General features: G+C 38.9%; 1 pseudogene; it reads right to left on the reverse strand.

Moving 5' to 3' along the window:
- Positions 1-3,752: 3,752 nt before the first annotated feature.
- On the reverse strand, positions 3,753-5,474 carry LOC149846353 (exocyst complex component EXO70B1 pseudogene; annotated as a pseudogene).
- Positions 5,475-26,340: the final 20,866 nt, after the last annotated feature.

Below are 26,340 nucleotides of genomic sequence, written 5' to 3' on the forward strand. Positions count from 1 at the left end.
AGGCTGAATTGTCTTAATCACATTCAGAAGGTAAATAGGTTGGACTCGGTTAATTATCACATCCAACTTAATGGGTTAATCATAGGTTTGGAACCGAATGTATACTAGCCCAACCAAATATTACTGAAGAGAGCTTTTATATCCGAAATCAACAGAAATCTGTAAAAGATGAATTTGGTCGTATTTGAATTAAATCGATAATTGCTTTGTTAAAAAAAAAAACTTGAAAGCTGTGCTGAAACCATAGTTATCGAAAGCTTCTCCTGATCTCGGAAACTCGCTTCGCAAGATGCTCACTTTGGAAGGGCAAAACTACAAGCTTCATAAACTTTATGAGACTAGCTTTACCATTGCTTCTCTTATATCAAAAGATATACTTTGACATTGTAAATTTATATCCCGTGTTAAAAGAATTGTATTTGTTAAATTTACATTTTATAATAAAATCCATGTATATAACCAATATTTTTTTATAAAAGTATTTAAATTTTTTTTATGACAAAGGAACCAGAACCAGGTCACTTAATGGGCTCGCCCTCCCTGCAAGATAAAACTCCGGTGGAGGACACAACCACCTACCCTTACCTGCCCCAACAGTGTTAAAGCAACGACAGCTCCCATGTGTCACCATTTAAAATTCATTTTCAGCAAAGTACATGCTAAACTTGTGTCATTTTCTACTTTGCTTCCGCTATTATTTCTTACTAACTTCCCCTTGGGCTTCCTAATGTTTCACAGTTCATGTGTTAAGTATTTCCACCTCATGCTTCATGCACGCTCATCAGACCCAGTTATTACGCTGGCATCTATGGTTGAAACAACCAAAACATATAAAACCACCTATTTACCACAATTGTTTTGAATAATAAATGAACATACAGTTTTTGTTGCCATTATATTTCTAGGACAAATAAAAATTTTAATCCCAGGTTTGTGAGGTTCAAAATGGATATATGCTAATATAAATCATATCTGAAAGTGTTTTTTTTCTTTTCTTTGGTTAGATATTGCTATAGTGAGTGGCATAGCTGTCAGGAGGGTTGGTAAATGAACTGAATGAACTGAATAGAAGGTGTTCAAGCTCAGCTCATTCTTATGGCCAGCCAAACCAAGCTCAGTCTCATGGAGAGAGCCAAGCTCAAGCTGACTCTTTACAAAATAAATACATGCTTCAAAATTAAAAATAATAGAATTTAAACTCTAAACCTACTAAGCCAAGCTCAAACTGGTTAATTTACAAAATAAATACATTGTTTCCAAAACTTTATATAAAATACAACAGAGATAACTGTGAACAACAAAGAAGAAAAGAGAAAACCAATCAAACATCCGATAGATCAATTGCCAACTCTTAACACCACAAAAATCCTACTCTGAAAAACACACCACCCAAAGAAAAAGACACAGCTGGGCGCTCACAACAACAATTCTGTTCATCACAGAAGATGAAAATCTCACACCAAAAAACCATGAAAGAAAGACAAAAAGACAATACATTATCAACCAAAAGCAAACCCATGAAAAACAAGAAGACTGCAAAAAAACAACAACCAATATCCACAATTTTCACAAAAACTCAAACAACTCTACAACCCACCTTTTCCTTCAAAAAAAAACTCCACAACCAACCTGCCAAAATCGCACCCCACCAACTTCAACCAAACCAGCATCACAACCTAAGGAAAAAAGTTTCAGTTGCACAAATGATGAAATAAGACTTGCAATGGTGATTGAATTAGGCTTCACACTTGCATCCAACATACTTTGCAACACCTCTAGAGCCTCAACAATGCCTCCATTTTGATAGAAGCCTGAAATAATAGTATTCCACAAACTTTGCTTCTAACAAGCATTTCATCAAATATTTGATACACAAATCCTAAATTTTGCATAAATATCAACAGTCACATTCCAAATTATCACACGGGAGCTCAAAATAACATTTGCACAAACCATCAACATACTAACCACTACAATTTGATTAGGCACCTCACCCGCTTCTTTGAAACACATTCTATGAATACCCACTGAAAAATGAGTTTCTCGATATGATCTCTCTAAGGTTAGGCATCTCAACACCAACTCATACAAGCACTATCACAGTATTGCTCACAAATGCATCGAAAGCAAAACCCAAATTCATGAAACCACCATAGATCTTCCTACTCTTCTCGAAAGCACGAACATCTGCATGCACCTTGAGGAGGAAGGGAGACTCATGATGGTTGGACTCTAGACTGGCTGCAAATCATTCAGTTATAGAATACAAAATCAAGGGTGTGACCGTAGAGTTGGTATGAGCTCAAACGATTAGAGGAAGATGTTGAAGAGAAGGCAAGACGATTGCAGGTCTAGGGCAGAGAGAGAGAGTACCTGAACGACGTCTGCTCGCTCCTTCGCACTCCTTTTCATCCGTGAAGAATGACTCCTTCCCATGAGAAGGAGCTTTTTTCTTCTTCCTATTTTAATGGTTTAATTATGGGTCCACAAATGGGAAGGAGCCCTAAAGTTAACCATTCAAACACCTTCCCATTTGGAATATACTGGGATCCATGCTTGAATGGCCTTCTAGACCTTAAAAAAGGGCACCAAATGTGGCCTTAAACTCTAAACTTATTGCTTGCAAACCAAACACTTTAACCATCTCCTCTATAGCCCCAAGGGGTTTGATGCAAAGTTACCGAAAGCTTCTTAGGTAGGTGGGAAGCGTGCTTCTCGGAAACTCTCATCGAAAGCGCGATACTCCTCGCTTCCGAAACTTTCAGATAATCTCGATTTCCACACATATGGTTTATGCTTACTATATGTTTTTCTCATGTTTCTTTTCATGTTTTTCATGTATTTACTGTCGTGCTTCCACTCACTTCCCATGTACTTTCTCTAAATTGGTAACCATCATTGTTAAATTTTAACAAAAATTTAACTCTTTTACTGTAAAATCATAAAATATAAAAATAATCAATTTTATTTTAGATTTTATTTGCTACATATTTTATTCATATTCAGTTACCTATTTTGCTTTCAAATTGATACTTCACTTCTCGCTTCTTGTATCGTTTCTTGCTTCAGCTTCATAGTTTGAAAACATTGATTTCATGTAAAAGAAGCCATTTGACGGGTGGTAAGGGTTCCATTCCCATAAGCATCAGCCCCTCCTATTAATGAGGGCAAGACCACATATTAGTAAGTCCTTGCTCAGGAGCGCTTTACCAGAGGGCAAGAGGTGCACCACAGGTTTACACAGTCAGGACAGTGACAGCAAGTATGGCAGGCTTAGCCAGTGTGACTAGGTTTTTGATTCAAAGTTGGTTTCCCCCAACTGCATGAAAAATAACCATCTATCTTCTATGATATAAAATATATGTAAACTATATTTATTAGTAGCCAATGAGCATATGCAAGCCGAGTTAAACAGAACAGTTGCTGTTTTTTATTAGTTTGCCAAGCCTATTTTGTGATGCATATGCTCGATATCACTTTAATATCATCAAACCCTGACTAGAACAGATTGCAGAGCAAAAGCTTGGAAATGAACAATCATCATCATCATCATCATCATCATCATCATCATCATCATCATCATCATCATCATCATCATCGTGATAATCAGTGTTAGTCCTATTTCCTAGGACATCCCATCATCTTAATTCTACTTTACATACAACAAAACAAAGAAAACAGAAGGAAAATGAATACCTCGAATCACACCAAGTTCAACTTAGGCGAAGAAGCCGCCGCAGCTGCTAATAGGATCAGCAACCAGGAGGCCGCTCTCTAAAGAGCTCATCCAGCCGGTCCCGGAGCTCCTCCGGCCTATACTTCACCACCACCTCACCGTCAGCACCCCTCGCGGTCAGCTGCTGCCGGAACTTCACCAAGAAGCTCTGGTACTGCGGGACGACCATCTCCCCCACCGAGCTCCTGAGCTCCCTCCTCAACTGCTCGTCCGGCACCATCCACCCGGACTGCTCCCTCACATTCTCGTCGAACAGGCTGTTGAAGGCTCTCATCTTCTCCTTCAACACCCCTCTTGGCACGAGCGACGGTTCCCCCACCGCCACCGCCGAGAGGTCCAAGAGCGCCACAGCCTTCCCCCACGCGGTCCTCTGATACCACGCCTGGTTCTGCTTCAATTTCACCCCCTGCTTCCGAATCCACTCCGGCCCCAAAAGGGAGGCCAGCCCCTCCGAATCCCTAACCTTGCTCACTATGTACCTCCCGTTGTTCAACAAGAAGACGTATCTCTGCGATGGGTCTCTGTGCGCCTTTGATTTGCTCTCCAAATTGCTTACCAGAAGCTCCAGAGTCCACGCCGTTTCGTGCGCAAACCCTCCCGCGGAATCCAAACCCTCGCCACCGCCGCCCGGGACGGCGAAGATCCGGTCGAGCGTCTGCCGGTAATCGCAGGCGACCTTCATGTAATTCATCACGTACCGCGTCAGCGGATGGAGACCCCCGCCGGGAACCGGCGATTTGGTGGGATCCCGCTCGATTGCGCCCTCGAACTCCCGGAAGATCGCCCGGACGGTGTCGCCGATCCGGCGGCGGATATCTGCGGCCTCTGTGCAGAGGAAGGCGCACGCGGCGCTGCTGGAGAAGAGGCCGTCGAGCTCCGGGAGGAGCTCCGTCAGGGTCTCGAACATTTGCAGTATGTCGAAGAGGCACTCGACGGACCTGCTGGAGACGGAAACCTCGTCGGCGAAGTGGAGGAACCGGCTCATCAGGCCGCGCGACACCTCCATGAAACAGAACCCGGCGACGGACGGGAATCCGGCGAAGATCTGGTCGGCGAGCCGCCGCTCGCCCGGGAAAAGGACCCGGACGGCGAGCTTGATCGCCTGGATCCACCTCACGATACCCTTCTGCGGATCGCCCTCGCCGTCTTCCCCCCGTCCGCCTCCTCCTCCGGCCGAACCCGGCCAATCGCTGCCGAATCCGATCCGGGAGGCGCTCTCGTCGAGGAACTCCCTCCGGTGGCTGCTGTAGACGTGGCAGATGTCGTCGCCGAACCCGGCGACCACCATCCGCTTGGCGATCTCGTGCATGTCGGAGACGACGGCCGGCGGGAAGATCTCGATGGCGATGTCGAAGTCGGAAACGGGCTCAGCAACCGGAATCTCCTCCCCGTCATCGTTATCGTCATCGTCGTCGTCGTCGAAGTCGTCGGAGGGATGCATCTCTCTGGCGGAGGCGAGGAGGAGGAATTCGTCGGAGAGGCGGAAGGCAGCGGCCTGGAGGAGGGAGTGGGCGCGGTCGAGGCAGGAGGCGAGGGAAGGGGAGGGGCCGTCGCGGGCGAGGGCGGAGTCCCAGCCGCGGGTGGTGCGGAGGAGGAGGTCGACGGCATCGAGGAAGGCGGAGGACTCGGCAGGGTCGGGCCAGAGGGGGCGGCCGGAGTCCGGCAGGGTCCACCTGGAGAGGCGCTGCTCCAGGGCCAGCAGGGCCTTCTCCGGGTGAGGATGGATCCTCTGCGCCATGGTGGTGCCGGCGAGGAGAGGCGGTGGAGATCACTCCCTCGTCCTCGCTGCTGCCCTTCCTTTCTTCTTCTTATTCTACCGCGCGATTCTTCCTCCTCCTACGGTTCTTGGCTGCAGCATCCCTGCCATCCCTGCTGCTGCTGCGAGTCAGCTTCTTCCTTTTCCCTTTTTCTTTTCTCTTTTTGTTCTGTTTTCATTCTCTCTCTCTCTCTCGTGCTCTACATCACAGGATACTCCAGCATACCTCCGTGTCGTATCCTTTGCACGATATTTTCAATGCAAAATTACACAATTGAATTCAGTGTCCTCCATATCGTATCCGTGTGACATCAAGCTTGCGAAACATGCACCGTGCACAGGAAAAATGATAAGAGAAGGAAGGAGATTTTGGCCGAGGCTTCTTTTTCAAACTCAACATGGCTGTCACGTCTCCTAGAGAAAACGAGATCCTGGAAGTTCTCTGACTAGCAAAAGGGATTAGATATGGTACTATCATGGTAATGTAGGAATTGTAATTAGTTCCAACGAAAGTGGGGTCAATCTGTGTTAGTCAATTAATTGACACATTGTGATTAAGGGATAATAAAATAAATAGATAAATAATTAATTATAAAATAATTGATAAATTGAAGCTAACTTTTTCTAATAACATTTAATAAATAGCGCTAATGTGATCAGTATCAACGCTAATCAGCCTAAATCGCGCATTGAATCGACCCAAAATCAATTATGTAAGTGGGGTTGATTCAGCATCCTTATAAAATTATTGGACAATTCATTCCCGATTCAGGCAGAATCGGGTTGAATCGGCTGATTGTCCTTTTTAATTTTTGTTTTATAGTTTTTAATGAATTTTATAAATTTAAAAAATAAAATTAGCGGGTTCAAGCCTGAACCAGAATCAATTTTAAAACCGATATTGACAACATGGACATAATTTATTACCTTTTTTTCTTTTGAAAGGATGGAAAAACATTTCAAAGAGAAAAAGGCAGCCAATCACAATCACAACTTGCACTTTTCTTATGCTTCACTAACCTTGAGAAATTGTTGTGATTGTGATTTACAATCACAAGATCTTAAAGAAAATCAAAGAATCACAGGCCATTGCAAACATGCCCTAAAAGTTATAGAGATGGAATGATCTTTTTGGGACACACCATGCGAAGCAACACAACACTCGTGGAAAATGCCATTGGGATGCGAGGGAGAATATGAACTGATTTTCGTAGGAAAACATGTGAGACACACAACTTCAAAGATTGAATGTTTGGTTCACTCATGGTAGAAAAACAACACATTTTCATACAAAATGAATCATTTTTTCATCAACAAACAGGCAAATGGTTGATTCACGACTCATTGCCTAAATCACGAATGAGCCCCGGAGTTCGACTACTACGTCAAGTAAATCCCATTAACTATCTAGTTTGCCCGATTAATTTTTTTATTAGTATAATAAGCATTTTATCGATCCATAATTTGTTGGAAAAAAAAACTGGCTTTCCCACAAGTGTGAATCGATGGAGGCAATACAACGATCATAGTGGAAGAAAGGTAAACCAACAACGGAAACAAAAACAGTACACAGAGATTTATGTGGTTTCCTCTCAAACTGAGATACGTCCACGACAACCAATAGGTCAGCACCTTCCACTATTTTCAAACAGAGTTTACAAAGTGGCCAAAGGACATAAGCCCTTACAAACACACGAAGGTGTAACGAAATAAACAAAGAGGATATACCTCACTGAAGAACAAAGAACAAATGCTCTAAAGAACCAGCCTCACGAAACTATCCTGAAAGAAGTGTAACAACACTTCTTGCCTTTGTTCACAACACACCCTTTCGGTGCCATAAAAGTGTTTCTCACACTTTCTTCCTATTTTTCCAGCTCTCTCTTCCACTCTCTCATCCATACCTTAAATAGAGGACGAGAAATGCGCCTGAATTGCCTTATCACAAATCACTATCCGGCGAATACTGAAACAAATCGTTATCCAGCGAATATTGAAACAAATCGCTATGCAACGAATACTGAAATGAATTGCTATGCAGCTTAAAGCACTAACCACAAATCACCATCGACAAATTGCTGATCCTCAAAATTCTAAACAGCTAAATCGTCATTCAGCTGTGAGGACTTCTACAAATCACTATCCTGCAAATATTCCAAAACATCTTTGAGAAGATCAAGTATCGTGCTTGAGAATTTTGCCGCGATAATGAATATGCATCGAACTATTGATGATGCCATAAATGATCATTTATCAGACGATCCATTTTCAAGATAGATGGGTCCCATAAGGAGGGAAACCCAACAATTCTCCCCCTTCCCGGCTTATGAAGAGGCTTCTACCATTCTTGCTAGTAATCGATACTTCTCAAGTTTGTCTTTGGGTAATGCCTTAGTTAACATATCTGATGTATTATCATCAGTGTGAAATTTTTCAAGTTGCAGCAATTTGTCATTCAAGATATCTCGAATCCAGTGGTATCGAACATCAATATGTTTTGATCTTGAATGAAATGAAGAATTCTTACTCAAGTGAATTGCACTTTGGCTATCACAGTGAAGAACATATCTTTCTTGCTTCAAGCCCAACTCTTGCAAGAATTTCTTTAACCACAATAATTCTTTAGTTGCTTCTGTAATGGCGATGAACTCAGCTTCTGTGGTGGAGAGAGCTACACATTTCTGTAATTTTGACTGTCATGCAACTACTCCCCTTGCAAAAGTAATCAAATACCTAGAAGTAGATTTTCTACTATCGACATCACCAGCCATATCAGAATCTGTGAACCCATCGAGAATAGGTTCACCATTTCCAAAACACAGACTCATCTTCAAAGTGCCCTAAAGATACCTTAGAATCCATTTCACTGCTGCCCAGTGTTCTTTTCCTGGATTTGACAGAAATCGATTAACAACTCCAACAGCATGAGCTATGCCTGGTCGAGTACAAACCATAGCATATATCAAAGAACCTACTGTTGAAGCATAGAAAGTTTTCTGCATCTCGATTTTTTCTTTATCATTTGCAGGACATTGACTTGAGCTAAGTTTGAAACGCCCTGCAAGAGGACAATTAACAAGCTTTGCTTTATCCATGTTGAACCTCTCAAGAACCTTTTTGATTTAATTCTCTTGAGATAACCAGATCAGCCCGTGTGATCTGTCATGAACGATTCTCATCCCAAGAATTTGTTTTGCTGGACCTAAATCCTTCATGATAAAAGTCTCACTCAACTCCAACTTCAGCTTGCTTATCCTGCTGATGTCTTGGCCTACAATCAGCATATCATCTATATAAAGCAAGAGAATGGTAAAATTTTCATCTAGAAATTTTGACACAAACACACAATGGTCTGTGAAGGTTCTTGAATATCCATGCTCAATCATAAAAGAATCAAACTTCTTATACCACTGCCTTTGTGCTTGCTTCAATCCATACGAGCTTTTCTTCAGCTTGCAGACAAGGTATTCTTTACCCTTGTCAATGAAGCCTTCAGGTTGCTTCATATAAATTTTTTCTTTCAAGTCACCATGTAGAAATGCACTCTTTACATCAAGCTGCTCAACTTCTAAGTTCATGCTTGCTGCTATACCGAGCACAATTCATATGAAGGACATCTTTACAACTGGTGAAAAGATCTCATCAAAGTCAACTCTTTTTTTCTGACCAAAACCTTTCACGACAAACTGTGCCTTCAATCTAGGTTGAGAGACATTCTCATCAGTCTTCTGCCTGAACACCCACTTGTTCTTCAACACCTTCTTCCCTTTAGGTGGCTTTACCAGATCAAATGTGTGATTCTCATACAATAAATTTATTTTCTCTTTCATTGCCTTGAGCCACTCAGACTTTTTTCATTCTCTAAAACTTCTTAAAAAGTTTTTGGCTCTCCTTGATCTGTAATCATCACATACTCATTTGATGAGTATTTTCTAGATGATTGCTTCTTTCTAGTTGACTTCCTTACCGAAGTCTAAGGAAGTGTCTCTTGGAGTGTTGGCTCCCCTTCAATTTCTATCTCAACACTTTTTTCCTCTGCATCATTATAAGGAGGTGACATCTCTTCCACAAAATCATGAACAACCGGTGCATCAAGGGGATCTAAGTCAACAAGATCACCTTTACTGAACTCTGATGGCTCAAACTTACCAATGTCTTCAATGGTCTGATCTTTCAAGAAGACAACATCTCGGCTTCTGACAACCTTATTATCAATAGGGTCATACAGTCTGTAGCCAAATTCTTCACGGCCATAGCCAAGAAATATGCACTGCTTGGCTTTTGGATCAAGCTTGGACCTCTCTTCCTTTAGAATATGAACAAATGCATTGCAGTCGAACACTCTTAAGTGACCATAAGAAGTGTCTTTCCCTGTCCAAACTTTCTCTGAAACATCTTCATTTAGTAGAAAAGAATGAGACAAGTTAATAAGATCAAATGTTGTTCTCATTGCCTCACCCCAAAATGATCTTGGCAACTTTGAGTGTGACAACAAACATCTAACTCTCTCAAGAATGGTGCAATTCATTCTCTCTGCAACCCCATTCTATTGAGGTGTCATCCTTACGATTCTTTCATGCTTGATGCCATGATTGATGTAATACTGATCAAATGGCCCAATGTATTCGCCACCATTATCCGAGTGAATACATTTCAACTGTCTACCAGTTTCTCTTTCAGTCATAGCTTGAAAATGCTTGAATACATCTAGAACTTGGTCTTTAGTTCTCAGTGTATAAGCCCATACTTTCCTAGAATAATCATCAATGAAAGTCACAAAATACAATGCACCATCAAGTGTCTTGGCCTTCAAAGGTCCATATACATCAGAATGTGCAAGATCTAGAACATAAGATTTTCTAGATGAAATGCTTCTATAGAAAGAAACCCTATTATGTTTACCATAGAAGCAATGAACACATGGTTCCAAAGATGTTTCTACCTCTATTAGGAGCTCTTTCTTGACCAAGACTTGCAACCCCTTTTCACTCATATGCTCGAGCCTTTTATGCCATAACTCTGTGAATGAGTCAGTCTCCACAACATTCACAACACTCTTGCAGATCTTCGCTTGCAAAGTGTAAAGGGAGCAAGTCTTCGTTCTTCTTGCTACCACCAAAGAGCCTTTGGTTAGTTTTCACCTTCTATCACTGAAAGTGTTGTTGTAGGCTTCATCATCTAACTTTTCGACAGAGATCATATTCAGTCGGATGTCTGGTACATGCCTAACATCTTTGAGCAACAATTTGCAACCAACATTTGTTTCCAAGCAAATGTCGCCTATGCCAACAATCTTTGACACATCTTCATTTCCCATTCGAACATTTTTGAAATCACCTTGCAAATACAAAGTGAAGAAATCAGCCCGTAAGGTAACATGAAATGAAGCTCCAGAATCAATTACCCAATCAGTCTCTTGACCGATCAAATCGATGCTAGTACTATCACAAATAACCATGAGCTCTCCATCTGTGATTGCTGTTGTGGCACTTTGCTTTTCTTCTGAGCTTTTCTCTTTGTTCTGCTCCTTGAACTTGAGCTTCCTACACTCCCGTTTCATGTGCCCTTTCTTGTGACAACAATAACACTCGATGTCTTTCTTTGAACTCAAGTGTGAGTGACCTCTGAATTTATCACGATAGTGCAGAGTATTGCTCTTACTCCTTCTTCTACCCCGATTTTCAATCACAAGTGCCTCAGAGAGGGAAGGACCTGATGATTTTCTCATAGTTTCTTTATTCAGAGATTGCTAGTAATTTGACTCATCATTACCGTTTCATCAGGTGCAGAGTTACTAACTATGACCACCAAGGTTTTCCAACTCTTAGAAAGGGAGCTAAGGAGCAACAAGACTTGTAACTCATCATGAAAAGCGATTTTCATTGTGGCCAACTGATTCACAATGCTTTTGATCTTATTCAGACGCTCTGCAATAGAGCTACCCTCTTTATATTTGAGGTTCACAAGCTTTCGAAATAAAAAGGCCTTATTCACTGTCGTCTTTCTATCATAAAGGCTTTTTAGTTTGTTCCAAAGACCATGCGCCAAAGTTTTTGTGGATACATGATAAAAAAACACTATCATCGATCCATTACCGAATGAAACTGATAACTTTTCTGTCTAGCTTTCTTCATTCATCATCTTTCATCTCTTCTGGTTTGCCGCTATCCCCCTCTATAGGTCCATTCAAATCCTTATAAACCAAAATGTCTTCTATTTTTGTTTTTCAGGTCATCCAATTTGTGTCATTTAAACTGATCATACGACCGACGTTGTTCTCCATGACTTCACACACAAATATAATGAACTGAGACTAGAGAAACCAAGGCTTTGATACCAGATGTTGGAAAAAAAAACTGGCTTTCCCACAAGTGTGAATCGATGAAGGCAATACAACGATGACAGTGGAAGAAAGGTAAACCAATAACGAAAATAAAAACAACACACAAAGATTTACGTGGTTTTCTCTCAAACTAAGGTACGTCCACGACAACCAATAGGTCAGCACCTTCCATTATTTTCAAACAGAGTTTGCAAAGTGGCTAAAGGACATAAGCCCTTACAAACACACGAAGGTATAACGAAATAAACAAAAAAGCTATACCTCACTGAAGAACAAAAAACAAATGATCTGAAGAACCAGCCTCATGAAGTTGTCCTGAAAAAAGTGTAAGAGCACTTCTTGCCTTTGTTCACAACACACCCTTTCGGTCCCCTAAAAGTGTTTCTCACACTTTCTTCTTGCTTTTTCAGCTCTCTCTTTCTCTTTCTCATCTATCCCTTAAATAGATGATGAGACCTACATTTAATGCAGAAGACTAAACATCTTACAATGTGTTTGAATCGCCTTGTCACAAATCGTTATCCAGCGAATACTGAAACAAATCGCTATCCAGCTTAAAGCACTAACCACAAATCGCCATTGACAAATCGCTGATCATCAAAACTCTGAATAGCTAAATCGTTATTCAGCTGTGAGGATTTCTACAAATCGCTATCTAACAAATACTCCAAAACGTCCTCGAGAAAATCAAGCATCGTGCTTAGAAATTTTGCCGCGATAATGAATATGCATCGAACTACTAATGATGTCATAAATGATCAGTTATCAGACGATCCATTTTCAAGATAGATGTGTCCCATAAGGAGGGAAACCCAACATAATTAGGGATGACAGTGGGCTGGGGCGGGGGTAGGGGACAAGGTCTCCACCTCCGCCCCATCTCAAAATCCCACCCTCCATCCCCGCCTCTATACCCGCACGGGTCTTGATTTTAACCTCCATTCCCATTTCATGTCCTCCATCCTCGGTGCAAATGGGGCAGAGCCCCATTTTTCCTCCGTCTACTGCCATCTCTAAAGAAGGATCGAGGATGGGACAGGGTGGGGAAAAGCGTAAGTCCATCCCGGCCTCCAACCCCACATAGGTTTTGATTTTAACTTCTATTTCTGCCTCCATCCCTATTTCATGTCCTCCATCTCGGGTCCAAACGGGGCAAGGCGGGACAGGATCTCGTTTTCCCCTGGTCCACTGCCATTCCTATCCATAATCCTTATAGCTGTGATACTCCATAGTTTATTTAATAAAAAGCATGTTTATTTTGATGTTTCAACAGATTTCTTGATGACAACTGAAAATAAATGGCCCCAATGCACGAAAATGTTATGTTGAAACAACTCAACAAAAGGATGCTTTATAATAAAAGCAAGGTGTGATTGAGTAGATATTACATGCAATTAAGACTTTATACTAGACAGTACAATATTATCTTTAATACAAAAAATCTAATTCGATTACATTTCCAAATAGTGTTTCCTTTCCAATGTGCCATCTTGATAGAAAAGGCAACGATAAAAAAAAAGGACCCGCTTTTTTTAAAAGATTTTTTTTTTTGAAAAGATAAAAAAAAAGAACCAAGTCCAATGTTCCAAAGAGTGTTTCCCTTTTTAGACTTGCAAGTATGGTTATAACATGTGTCCAATACAAAAAAAATGTTTTGGATCTACATCTTAAAGTATAAGGTCACCTTATTTTAGGTTCATAGAACCATACTTAGTTACCATGCCAGGTTGGCATAAGGTTATACATTTTTAAATGTTATGATAAATGAATAAATAAAAAAAGAAAACTTGACATATAAATCAATGAGAGAGAGTGTGTGTTCCAGACTGCCATGCTTTTAAGTTTTTGTTCCTGATGTATATACTTTTTTGACACTCTCCTATGCTTGTATATGACTTTTTGGCTTAAGAACCTTGAGTATTGAGTTTCTTTCTCCTTTTTTTTTTATGTTTGCTTAAGTATTGTTATAAAAAAGTTTTATGCATCCTTGCCTTCTAGATCTTTCTTTGGGTTTGTTCTTGCTCCTACTTTTGCATGTGTTGTGAGTTTGCTTGTGCGCTTAAAAGACCTGATTTCGGTGTTTGTAACTATCTGAAAGAGTGCAATTAAATAATCTCACCGTGCCAAATGATGTCTTACATTTGAAACTGGTCATTTGATGAAAACCATTTGCTTGTTTCATGTTTCAATTGGGGGTAGGGCTGAGCGAGCCTAATGAACCGATCCAAGGCTGTTCAGGCTCAGCTCGTTTACAGCCGTATAGTGTTCCGGCTTGGCTTGTGCGATCTGAGTAGAGCTCAGATCATGTGGGCTCACACAAAACGAGCTGAGCCCGAGCTGGCTCGCTTAAAGATAAAAGATTTTTTATCAAAGGGTTCGCAGTGAGAATGAAACCCTTGACTTGTTATATACAAATATACCCAACCACAATTAATTTGATGTAAAAATGAGATTATTTCATCAACAAGTTTTTGTGAACTATTAATCATTGTCTTTTTTAATCTCCTCAAAAAGCACAATTGGGCATTAAAATGCTTAATTAAATACATGATCTCTATTAAGTAAACAATTATAAACACATCCATCAGATCAAGGAGATGTTGGAGCCTGTTTTATACCTGGATATAATTTCTTAATTTCACATATCCCACAAACAAAATTTATTTTAATGTAATTGCCCATTTTCTGGTTTTACACATTGCGATATTAATTTGGTTGGGTTGTTTATAAGATTATTATTATTTGTTGCTTCAAAGCAATGTTACAACTTACAAGTATCGTCATTGGGACTTTTCTGGGCCAAAAAAAAAAAAGACTTGATAAATTAAAACAATTTTTGTTTAAAGGAAATTCTGAAAATTATTGGTTTGACCAGCATTCAATGTTCAAATACTCACCAAAGACTAGAGCATATTGATTGAACCCACTGTAGAGATGGGAACGAAGTCGAGCAGCTTGGTTCGTCCCAGGCTTGTTCATGTTCGTTCATTTTGATGGTGAGTCGAGTATGTGCTCTCTCATGAAAGATAGAAGCATAGTTAACAGCATAGTGACAAATATCGCCAGAAATTGCCCGAAAGTTTACAAGGCAATTTCTCGCGAGATTTTCAAAATATTGCGAGATTTATGAAAAAACATAAATACCACCATTTAAATACGATATTTATGTTTTAAATGGTTATTTATCGTGAACAAACCATGTGTTTTTATTTTTTAAATAAATTTTATTAATATTTTCTTATAAAAATTAATTAATTAATTAATTTTTTATTGACAAGATTTTGCCAAAAAATGCAAGATTTATGATTTTTTTTCAAATTCTCACTAGTTTTTGAAAAACTACATTTCACCGTTTTAAACTTTTGTCACCATGGTTAACAGAAAGCAGGAAGCGAGTGTTAAAAAAAGTAGTATAAAGCGTGAAGTGGGATTTCCTTGTAAAAGTGATTATGGGAGTATATGACAATAGAAAAAGAAAACGTTATAGAAACAAGTGAGAAGTGAAAAAAAAATAATAATAATAACCTGAAAATGTTAAAAGAAGCATGATATAGCTCAACTGGATAGATGGATATATTTGTAACCACTAGATCAGGGGTTCCTTAAATGAGCAAGCTCAGGCTTGGCTCATTTGGCTCAAGCCTGTACAAGTTAATCTAAGCTCGGCTTGCACAAGCCAGACAAGCTGTGCCTGAACACAAACTAGCTGTAAAATGAACTGAGCCCGAACAATCTCTACTGAATTCACAATCTCTGTTGAATTCTATGGCTTGCTAAACAGCTCTAAACTCAAATGGTCTTACAATTGGGCTATTGCTTTAGAGAGAGAGGAAAGGACCCTTCAAAAATCATTGTTGCAAGCATTTCTTTTCTTCATCTAAACATTTTAATGCCTTACCATACTTTATTTTGCAAAAAACATGCATAGATTAGGTATTTTTTGTTTTTCGGAAAGATAAAGAATAGATGGGTCATATCGCACCAAAAACTTGGTCGCAAAAGGTTCAAGTTCTTTTGTTAAATGAATTTGATCCAGATTATTTTTTTAGTAAATAATAATAAACATATCTGCATGTTTAGATTATGGGAAAGTCGCCAGCAACTATTTTTTTTAGTTAGGGTACCAAAAAAACAAACAAACAGTGCGTGTATGTGTAGTGAAAAGAGGGTGCATATGGCCTAAGTGCGTGATAAATGTGGACAGATCATTTTTTGGGTTTTTTTCTCAATATTTTTTTTTGTGTAAAATATGTCTATACAAATGTGATCTACATGCTTGATTTTTTGCAAAAATCAATTCTTGAATCCTCAAAGTGTAACACGTGAACAGTTTTTTTAGAGCTTAAGGGTATGTTTGATGCGCCGTTCCTAGCATGATTCAAACGGAAATCTCAATGAGAATAGAGATAACAAACGTTGGACGTGATGAATGGCGTTTCGCACATACGCCGCATCCATATACATGTGATATTTTCATTCCACCCTCCCCGCTGTTACAAAAGTAATAGGGATGAGGGAAACAAAATTTCCTCGATGGGTGTGCCTCTCTCGCCCGACGCGCTCTCCCTGCGACTCACTGAACAAGAGCCTACCGAAGATGAGCAACGAGCAGCCAGCAGGGTGATCATCGACGTTGTCGCATGCCCGGCAGGCCAGTCAGCGAAGCAGAGGGAGCGCGCGGCCTGGTGGACAAAATCGGCTCCGTCGAGTGGATTTCCCATCTCATCGACTCCGAGACCCTCTTTCGCCATTGCAGATCATCCCACATCGCCAAGATCCCATTCCTCTGATCCAGGTTGCACGCGAGCTAGGGGTACCCCGATGATCCAACCCCGAACCCGCTGGAGACACGAAGGAAGTGGTCGCTCTTGTCATTCTTGGTGCCGATAAAGCACAAGAAGGAGGGAAAAACCATCACCGGCCGACGTCTCCTACTATCCATTTTTCGGACACTTCTTCAAGAATCCGGTTGTTGCTAACCCCACCGGAGCCATTGGAGAAGGAACATCAGCAACTAAGAGTCGGAGTTGGTCCTTCTGTACTCCTATTAGCATTTTTCGGTAGAGGAAGGCGGCGAACGACTGGTCACCTATGTGTAGAGGTTGAAATTTTCTCCTTTCCAAAATAAAATTTTTTATACTTTTTATTAATTTGATTGCTCTGTAACAAATATTGCGAGATTTATGAAAATCTTGCGATAATATCATGAAAAATTGCCTGAAAGATTAAAACGGCAATTTCTCACGAGATTTTCAAAATATTGCAAGATTTATGAAAAAACATAAATACCTCGATTTAAACATGATATTTATGTTGTAAACAACTATTTATTGTGAAAAAACCATGTATTTTTTGTTTAAATAATTTTTATTAATATTTTCTTATAAATTTTTTTATATTTTTAAATTTATTTTGCCAAAAAAAGTGTGAGATTTATGATTTTTTTTCAATTTCTCGCAAGTTTTTGACAAACGAGATTTGCGTGTAAAATGGTGGTAAGATCGGGTCCATACGATCCAAAACGTAGTAATTTGACCCATCATCCATGACTGTCCAAGTTGTCTACACATCGTCATCAAACAACAAACATTTGAAACATAACATTTGAGTACAGTCCAAACAAACGTTGGACTTGGAACAGTTGTTACGGAACAAACAAAACCAATGTTCTGTTTCGTTCTTTTTGTTTATTTCGTCCAACCCTGGACAAGTGATCAAACATACCCTAAAGTACCACTAAATGGACCTGCTTGTACAAGTTGATTGGTTCACATGACAAAAAAGGAAAATATACCCAATCTTTAGAAACCATTCATAAAAAATAATGCAATATAATTTTGTGATCACGAAGGTATCCACTTGAGCATTTATCATCTTGCTCTTCTTAGTTGCTTGTCCCATAAGGCCTGTTAGGGATTGTTTAATGGCTTGTCCAACATTTGACGAAATGAACAAACAGAATGGAATACAACATTGGTTTTGTTTGTTCCATTTTTTTTGTTCCAAGTCCAACAAATGTCCCTTGTTTGATGGGAGAAGAATGAAGAAGAAGAAGAAACCCTAATCAAAGAAAAAAAAACCTAATCAAGAAGAAGAAACCCTAATCAAGAAGAGAACCCTATTCAATAAAATCAAACAAATACCTAATCTATGAAAATCAAACAAAAACCCCTAATCTAAGAAAATCCTCACATATGAAAACCTAAAAATGCTCTAAAAAGAAATTTGATTCAAATCCAAATAAAAGAAGAAAGAAGAAAGAAGAAGAAAAAATAAAGAAGAAGAAGAAGAAGAAGAAGAAGAAGAAGAAAGAAACAAGGAAGAAAGAAAAAGGGGAACCTCACCGGCGGCCTCGCATCGCCTCGATGATGGCTTGACGTCACCTCGACGGTGGCCTCATCCCTGACATCGGTGACCCCCTAGCTACCAAGGATATATATATATATATATATATATATATATATATATATATATATATATATATATATATAGAGAGAGAGAGAGAGAGAGAGAGAGAGAGAGTCGAGGGACCCCTACCTCGAATATTTTTTTTAACGTGTTCCCTACATCCTATTCTTTTTGTAACATGGGGAGGGGTGTTACAAAAAGAACAACTTTTTAAGGATGCGGCAGATGCCTTTTCGAGCATCCTCCACATCCAATGTTTGTTGAAATCACCATCCCCCATGTCCATTTCGGGCAGGGGACAATGACACAAACATATAAGCATGTCTGATTGTGCGTCCCATCCTGCGCGTCGCGTGATGGGACCCCTTTAGCATCACAAGGCTGCAACATGCTTTTGAGGGCTAATGCTTCGTGGGAAGTGGATATGGTCTTGTAGACTAACATGAGCCCAAAGCGGCGAAGGACTTCTCTATCCCGCGCTTCACTTCTTAGCGCACGAGGAACGTGAGAAAGGAAGTCCATCCTTAGAATGTTGGGCACAAATCACAAAGAACCGAAAAGTATAAGGCCACCAAAATGAGGTTTCGGCTAGCCCTAGGCTAGAGTTCAAGCTGAATCAGATTCAGGCTTGGAAACCCTACTTACAAGCCTCAAATATAAGTCAAATTGGACTCACAAGTTCTTAGTACAATCATTCACTAAATATAAAAAATTGGAGCCAAACTCGCTCAGTGAGCAAGACAACCTGGTCCGGTCAAAATAGTGCACATGTTGTGGACTCTGCGTGCCGGTGCAGGCTGTATGTAGTAACTATAATTTTTATCGGTATATTCTCGTAATTAACCCATTAAATTTATTAATGAATTAAGTGTATGCATGTTTAATCATTAGTTATGATAGAATTTAATGAATATTCCAATTAGATTAGTCGGTTCTTTTGAATTCGGATATCATATATGATCCAATTATGGATTTTGTGTTATGCTTTGGGGGATCCGGTTATAACTAATTGGATCCAGATATTGTGAGATCCGTTGGATCAAATCGTATGCACGTAAGCTCAAGAGGATGGGACGTCCCCACTTCTCTTGTATATATATATATATATATATATATATATATATATATATATTATACCTGCCTTAATTAAGATGAAATGTAAAGTTTATAAGATAAAATGAAATAAGAGAGAAAGATTAGGAAAGAAAAGGAAAACTTTTGGAAAGGAGACTCTCATGTGGTAGGAGCCGCTTCGTATTAGGAGAGTGAGAGATTATATAAACCCATCTCACATTCCTCTTCTCTCTTTTTTTTTTGTCTCTTCTTTCTTCGGTATGTGAGCATTTGGGTTCTAGAGCTTCCCCTTCCTTCTTCCTCCCCTCTCTCACGTCTTAGGAGGCTGATCGTTGCCATTGGAGTTGCAGCAGAGACACGACATTCATGGAGTTGCAGATTCCATACAAGAAGGCAAGAACAAAGGTTTTTTTTGTGAATCAAAGGAAGGATACCTAGACCAGGTGTGCTTGACCAACAAACTCTTCATGCTTAATGTGCCTTATGTGATTTTGTGAGAAAGAAATAATATTTCTATGTTCTTGAAAAGGGCTGCTATGCGTTTTAATAAAAACAATGATTTTATCACTAAAGAAAGCATGTTCATTAAGTTTTAAATCTGTTTATAGATATTTATTCCAAACTGATTAGAGAAAGCATTGTCGTCCAATCTGATTTGAGTTCATTCTAAATTGATTTATTTCCTAAACCAATCTGTTTTTCGGATAAACAAAATATTGTGTTTTCTTTTATATTTAGAACATACCGATTCTTGAAGTCTGAATTGATTTGTGATCATTTGTATGTAAAACATGGTTCTTGAACTGATTTGTAATTGTTTAGAAGCAGTTTGGTGATCTTTTTATGTGTATACCATTCCATAATTTTTATTAGATTTTTACTCGGTTATTTTCTTGAAAAATAGTGGATCTTTTGCCTTTACCGACTACATAAAATTTTTGGTTTTTGAATATGGAGATTTTGTATTCGTTGCTTTGTTCTAAAGGACTGTCTACAAGTTCTATCATATTACAATGTTGAGTTTCTGCAAGTATGAACTAAGTTGCATGATCTGAACAAGTTAGTTTCTTGAAATCTATGACTATTGTTTGAATGCATGTTAGAAAATGAAACAAATCGATTTTTAGCAAGATTTGAGTTGTATTTATTAAAGTGTGTTTGATAAATGTTTTACTATTAAATTCAGTTTTGAGGCATTGAATACAGCCTTAGCGGTGCTTAACCACGATTCTAGAACAAAAGAGTCGACTCACAATTTCAAAGAGTTGACCCTCGGTTAAAAGGAGTCGATCCTCTGCAAATGGAGAGTCAACCCTGAAATAAAAAGGTCGACCCTCACATAGTGTGAGTCAACCCTTGATGACCCAAATAGGCCCTTGTAACATAGGAGTTGACTCTTGCTCTCAGAAGAGTCAACTCTTGGGCACCAGAGGGTGTTTTATTGATGGTTTAAGCTTGGGTAAGGGCAATTAAGCCTGGGATGCGAGTGAATCACCCATTGTGTGGAGATGGTAAGTGCTTAGTGGTCCCGTGAGGGATCAGTTTTGAGATTAGAATGCATGGGTAAGGTATGATATGATGCTATATCTATTGTTAGAACCGAAGATATGCAAATGCATGATGTGTTATTGCTTGATATTGAATTATGCAATGCATGACATTGATTATATGTTTTGTATGATGATGAAATTGTGCATGCATGATATTGACAATATGCAAATAAATGATATGTACTACATACTATTGAAATGTGTAAATGCATGTCCGAAGAAATGATATGCAATGCAAAATAATGAAATATGCATACAAATGATATTTATTTATGCATATGAACATTGTATTGGAAGGATGCATGATTTGAGCCAAGTTATGGCTCATGACCTTATAAATGGTCAAACTGCTATTGAATCTGTAATAGTTTAAAGACTATTTAAGCATGTATGTCAAGAGACTTAATTATAAAGAATGTGAATATTAATTCTCTTATAACTTACAATGAGATAATAAGTGATACACTAGGCTCCATGGGTTTTGTTAAGCAGAGAGGGTTGCTTCCCCAACCATGAAGACAGGGATAGCTACCACTGGTAGTGCAAAGTGATAGTGAATTTGTTTCAACTGAAATAAAAATTCTAATATATCAGGTTGAAGGTGTTGGAGTATCTCTCTCGATTGGATCGTCCTTTACCTAGAACCCAGATTAAATGTACAAGGCCAGAGTAATAAGACACATATTAATTGAGTGTAGCTTCTAGTTTGTGCCTCCAATTCAGTTATTGTCTGTGTTGTACCCATAATATATTGAAATAAAATTTAAAGTAAGATTGTATATTATGTGCATGACATGCATCATTTAAATAAGAAAAATATAAAGAAAATAATTGTAAATCACCCATGCCATAGTGGACATTTCAATTACATTGGTAAGTCACGCATGAATTGAGTGCTCACGTATAAATGAGATTGTTGTATAGAAAGGTCAAAGGGCTTTAAGTTTTATTGTCCATCTTATACACCACAGATAGTGAAAACAGATAAAGTTAGATTTCTTGAAAATGGTTCTATTGAGATAAATTAATCTCAACGTATTGAATTTGAGAAAATGCATGATTCAGGTTTCATACCTGCAAAGGATAAAGACCCAGTTTTTTCTGTCGTTGTCCCTTTGAATAATATTAGGAAAAATCGGTCAATGAACATCAATCCCAAATAGCGACAATTGTTGATGAGGATATACAATAACAACAGAAAACAAAAGTTTATTTTGAACCACCTGTAGCACCTGTATGGAAATCTACGAGGACTAGAAAATTTGCTATCCATCTGGACTATGTGTTGTATTTACAGGAGTCTAATAATTTTATAGATATTAATGGTGATCTCTTCACCTTTGCAGAAGCCATTGAAAGTGAAAGATCAACACATTGGATCAATGCCATGAAAGCAGAACTTGACTCTATGGAAAAGAACCAAGTGTGAGATCTTGTACTTCAACCTGATGGAGTTAGACCTGTTAGTTGTAAATGGGTCTTCAAGACCAAAATAGACTCTAAAGGTCAAGTGGAGAGGTACAGGGCTAGGCTTATTGCAAATGGTTTCACACATATAGAGGGCATTAATTATAATGAGACTTTTTCTTCTATCTTAACTAAGGAATCGTTGAGGATAATCATAACCCTCGTAGCTCATTTTGATTTAGAGCTACATCAAATAGATGTGAAAACTAACTTCCTGAATGAGAATCTGGAAGATGATGTATGCATGCAACAACCTCCTAGTTTCAATGTAGATGACTCAAATCATTTAATTTGCAAATTGAAGAAGTCAATTTATGAACTTAAACAGGCCTTCCGCCAGTAGTATAAAAAGTTCAATCAGGTAATTGTGAACTTTGAATTCACTAAAAACATTATTGATCATTGTATATACATTAAGACTAGTCAGAGTAAGTTCATAATTCTGGTATTATATACTGATGATATTCTTCTTACAACTAATGATTTGAGTTTACTACATGAGATAAAAGATTTTCTTTCCTCCCATTTCGATATGAAGGACATGGGTGAGACCACATATGTCCTTGAAATCAAGATCCGTTATGACAGAACTAAGGGTGTCCTTGGCCTCTCTCAAAAATCCTATATCCTTAAGGTTCTTAAAAGACATGGGATGTGAAATTATTCTCTTGGTTCAACACCCATAGTGAAAGGGGATAAATTGAGCTTAAAGGACTATCCTCAAGATGATAATAAAAAGGCTCAAATGACAATTGTCCCATATGCTTCAACGGTTGAGAGTTTGCAATACGCTCAAACTTGCATACAACCTGATATAGCATTTGCTGTTGGAATTCTTGGTAGATATCAGTCAAATTTAGGCATTGCACACTGAAAGGCAGTGAAAAAGGCCAATGCTATTTACAAGGAACGAAGGACTACATGTTAATCTGCAGAAAAGTTGACCATCTAGAGGTCATTGGATACTTTGATGCGGAATTAGAAGGATGTCTCGACAATAGAAAATCTACTACTGAATACATTTACTTACTAGCAGGTGGTGTTGTCTCATAGATAAGTGAAAATCAGTCTACAACTGCTGCTCATACCATGTAGGCAGAATTTATTGCTTTATATGAGACTTCATCTCAAGCCATTTGGATAAGAAACTTCATTATGGGTCTTGAGATTATAGACTCTATTGAAAGACCACTAAAGATCTTTTGTGATAATGAAACAATCATGCCCTTCTCAAATAACAACAAGAGCTCAACCTCGTGTCAACACATGGAGTTAAAATACTTTGTTGTTAAAGAAATGACTGAGAATCATCTGGTATGTATTGATACAAATGATATAAAGAAAATGACTGTGGATCCCCTTACTAAAGGGCTAGCACCGGGATTGTATTCCCAACATGTAAAGGGGATGAGTCATTTTGATTCCTTCTGATGTATGACAATATATTATGTGATCATATTTGTAAAAATGAATTGATTCTCTATGACTTTGTGTATTATTGATTTTTCATAAAGGATCTCTCATTTGGTTAGAGAGAATAACAAAATAACAATATTAAAGGACCAATAGAATGGGTAAGAGACCAACCTATTCATAAAGGTAATCTTAACATGATAAAGCACTGAAAATAAATTTATTGTAGTACATGAAAATATGACATTTCATAAAGAGGTGTTCATCTCCATGACTCATATGATTCATTCTTGGGATACAGGATAACATGTGAACCCACATGAATAATTAAATCGAGATAACGGTATAAACCTCGATTTAGTACACTTTTAGTGTCAATGGGTCAAGTGGGGAATGTTGGATATTTCAGGTTTGAGTCCAACCCATAGGGTGACCCAGTTTGACACTATGGTTAGTGGGCTATTAGTAGACAGTTAATGGGTATTAGTGGGGTGGAGGTTACGTGAATGTGGAGAGACCACATTCAGTAACCACCCCCTATCTCCCATTATAAAAGGAAGGCTAAGTTGTGTGATGAGTGCAAAAAACAACCACAAAGATAGCCTATTGCCCACGTTCTTGAAATTCCTGTTTGGGTTCAGGGTCCTACTCACCATCGAATTGAAGGCATGGGCTCATCGTGGGCGTCGATAGGCTGAGGAGAACGTTGAGCACCCGCATGTTGCATCATGGCGTCTACCAGTATGTATTTGCATTTCAGTTTTGATTTTGTGAATACGCCAACACGATCTAGAGGCCGACCAATGTGATCAATCCTTTAACCACACTAGCTAGATCAATTTGATCTATGCTAGCCTATTTTGAGCATTAAGCTCTATGATCAAAGATCATCCAACAAGAGAACCTTTAAACAAGCCATTTCATGTATATATAAAATTCAGTTTTACAATATGTGATCTGGAAGACTCTTCCATATTGGCTTACACATATTTGATATTCATAGAAACTATTACAAGATTTAACAGAATTCAAGATTGACTTCCAAATGTGAGAGATGTTCATAAGAGAGGAAGCTTACCACATTTTGTTAACTTCCGCTCTTGCATTTTCTAAAATCACATTGAGATGGATTTCTAAAATCACTTTGAGATGGCTGCGATTTATCTTCGGTTGGCTTTCCAAATGTGAGTGATTTACTTGCTGACGATGCCTCATGAGTTTTCTTAACATGCCCTGGTAAGCTCAGCGTGAGGTCCATCACATTGAGCTTGTCACGAATTTGAGAAAACCTTGAATAGGAGAGAGGCTTGGTCAGACCATCAGCAAGTTGTTCAGACAAAGCAATGAATTTGATTTGAATATGGCCTTTCTGAACATGGTCACTATCAAAGTGAAAGTCTATTTCCACATGTTTAGCGCATGCATGGAATACCGAATTAGCCACAAGATAAAGCACACCAATGTTATCACACCAAAGAATGGGAAGAGCCGGTGCAAGAAAACCAAGTTCTATTAGTAAAGATCAGAGCCAAAGAAGATCGGTGGCAGCACAAGCGAGAGACTTGTATTCGGCTTCGGTGCTTGAGTGAGCCACAATTTTCTGTTTGTGAGATGACCAAAAACTAAATATGGACCCAAGAAGACCGCAAAACCACCTGTCGACTTTCGGTCCTCAGGACAGCTAGCCTAATCCGCATCTGAATATGCACTAAGTTACATGGAGGAAGACTGTTTAAAAAGAAGACCATGATGAATAGTGTTCTTAACATACGGTAGGATACGCTTAGCAGCAGACCAGTGCGCAACAGTAGGTTGATGCATAAACTGACTCACTTTATTAACAACAAATGCTACGTTAGGTCTGGTAATGGTGAGATATTGCAGACTGCAAACAATACTGTGATATAAGGTGGCATCATGAAAGAAAGGAGAATCCTCTTAGGATAGCTTGGCACTTGTACTAAGAGGCATTGAGATAGGCTTTGCATCAGCCATGGCAGCTTTCCAAAGAAGACTGAGAGCATATGTGCATTAAGAAAGATGAAGCCCTGTAGATATATAGCTAACTTCAATCCCGAGAAAATAATTGAGGCGACCAAGGTCTTCGATAAAAAAGGCAAGACTCAAGCATCAAATGAGTTGTTGAATAGCAACTGAGGAGCTTCCCGTGGTGATAATATCATCAACATACACCAGTATGTATAGAATGAGACCATTATCTTGAAATATTAACTGAGGTGCTTGTACCAAGCATGAGGCACCTGTTTGAGCCCATAGAGAGCCCAATCTAACTTGTATAATGAGGATAACGAGAATCTTGAAACCCTTGAGGTTGACACATGTAACCATCTTCCGAAAGCAATCCATTTAAAAAAGCATTATTAAAATTCAACTAATTAATAGGCCAGTGTAGAGAAATGACAAGAGTATGAACAACTCGAATTGTGGTAGGTTTAACCACTGGACTAAATGTCTCAAAAAAATCAATACCCTCTTCCTGATGAAAGCCCTTGGCAACCAGTCGAGCTTTGTAGCAAGCGACAGAACCATCAGTATGTTGCTTTATACGATAAACCCACTTTGAGCCAATGAT

The sequence above is a fragment of the Nuphar pumila genome, chromosome 2 (genome assembly GCF_984573655.1).
Source record: "Nuphar pumila chromosome 2, dmNupPumi1.hap1.1, whole genome shotgun sequence".
NCBI classification, from domain to species: Eukaryota; Viridiplantae; Streptophyta; class Magnoliopsida; order Nymphaeales; family Nymphaeaceae; genus Nuphar; species Nuphar pumila.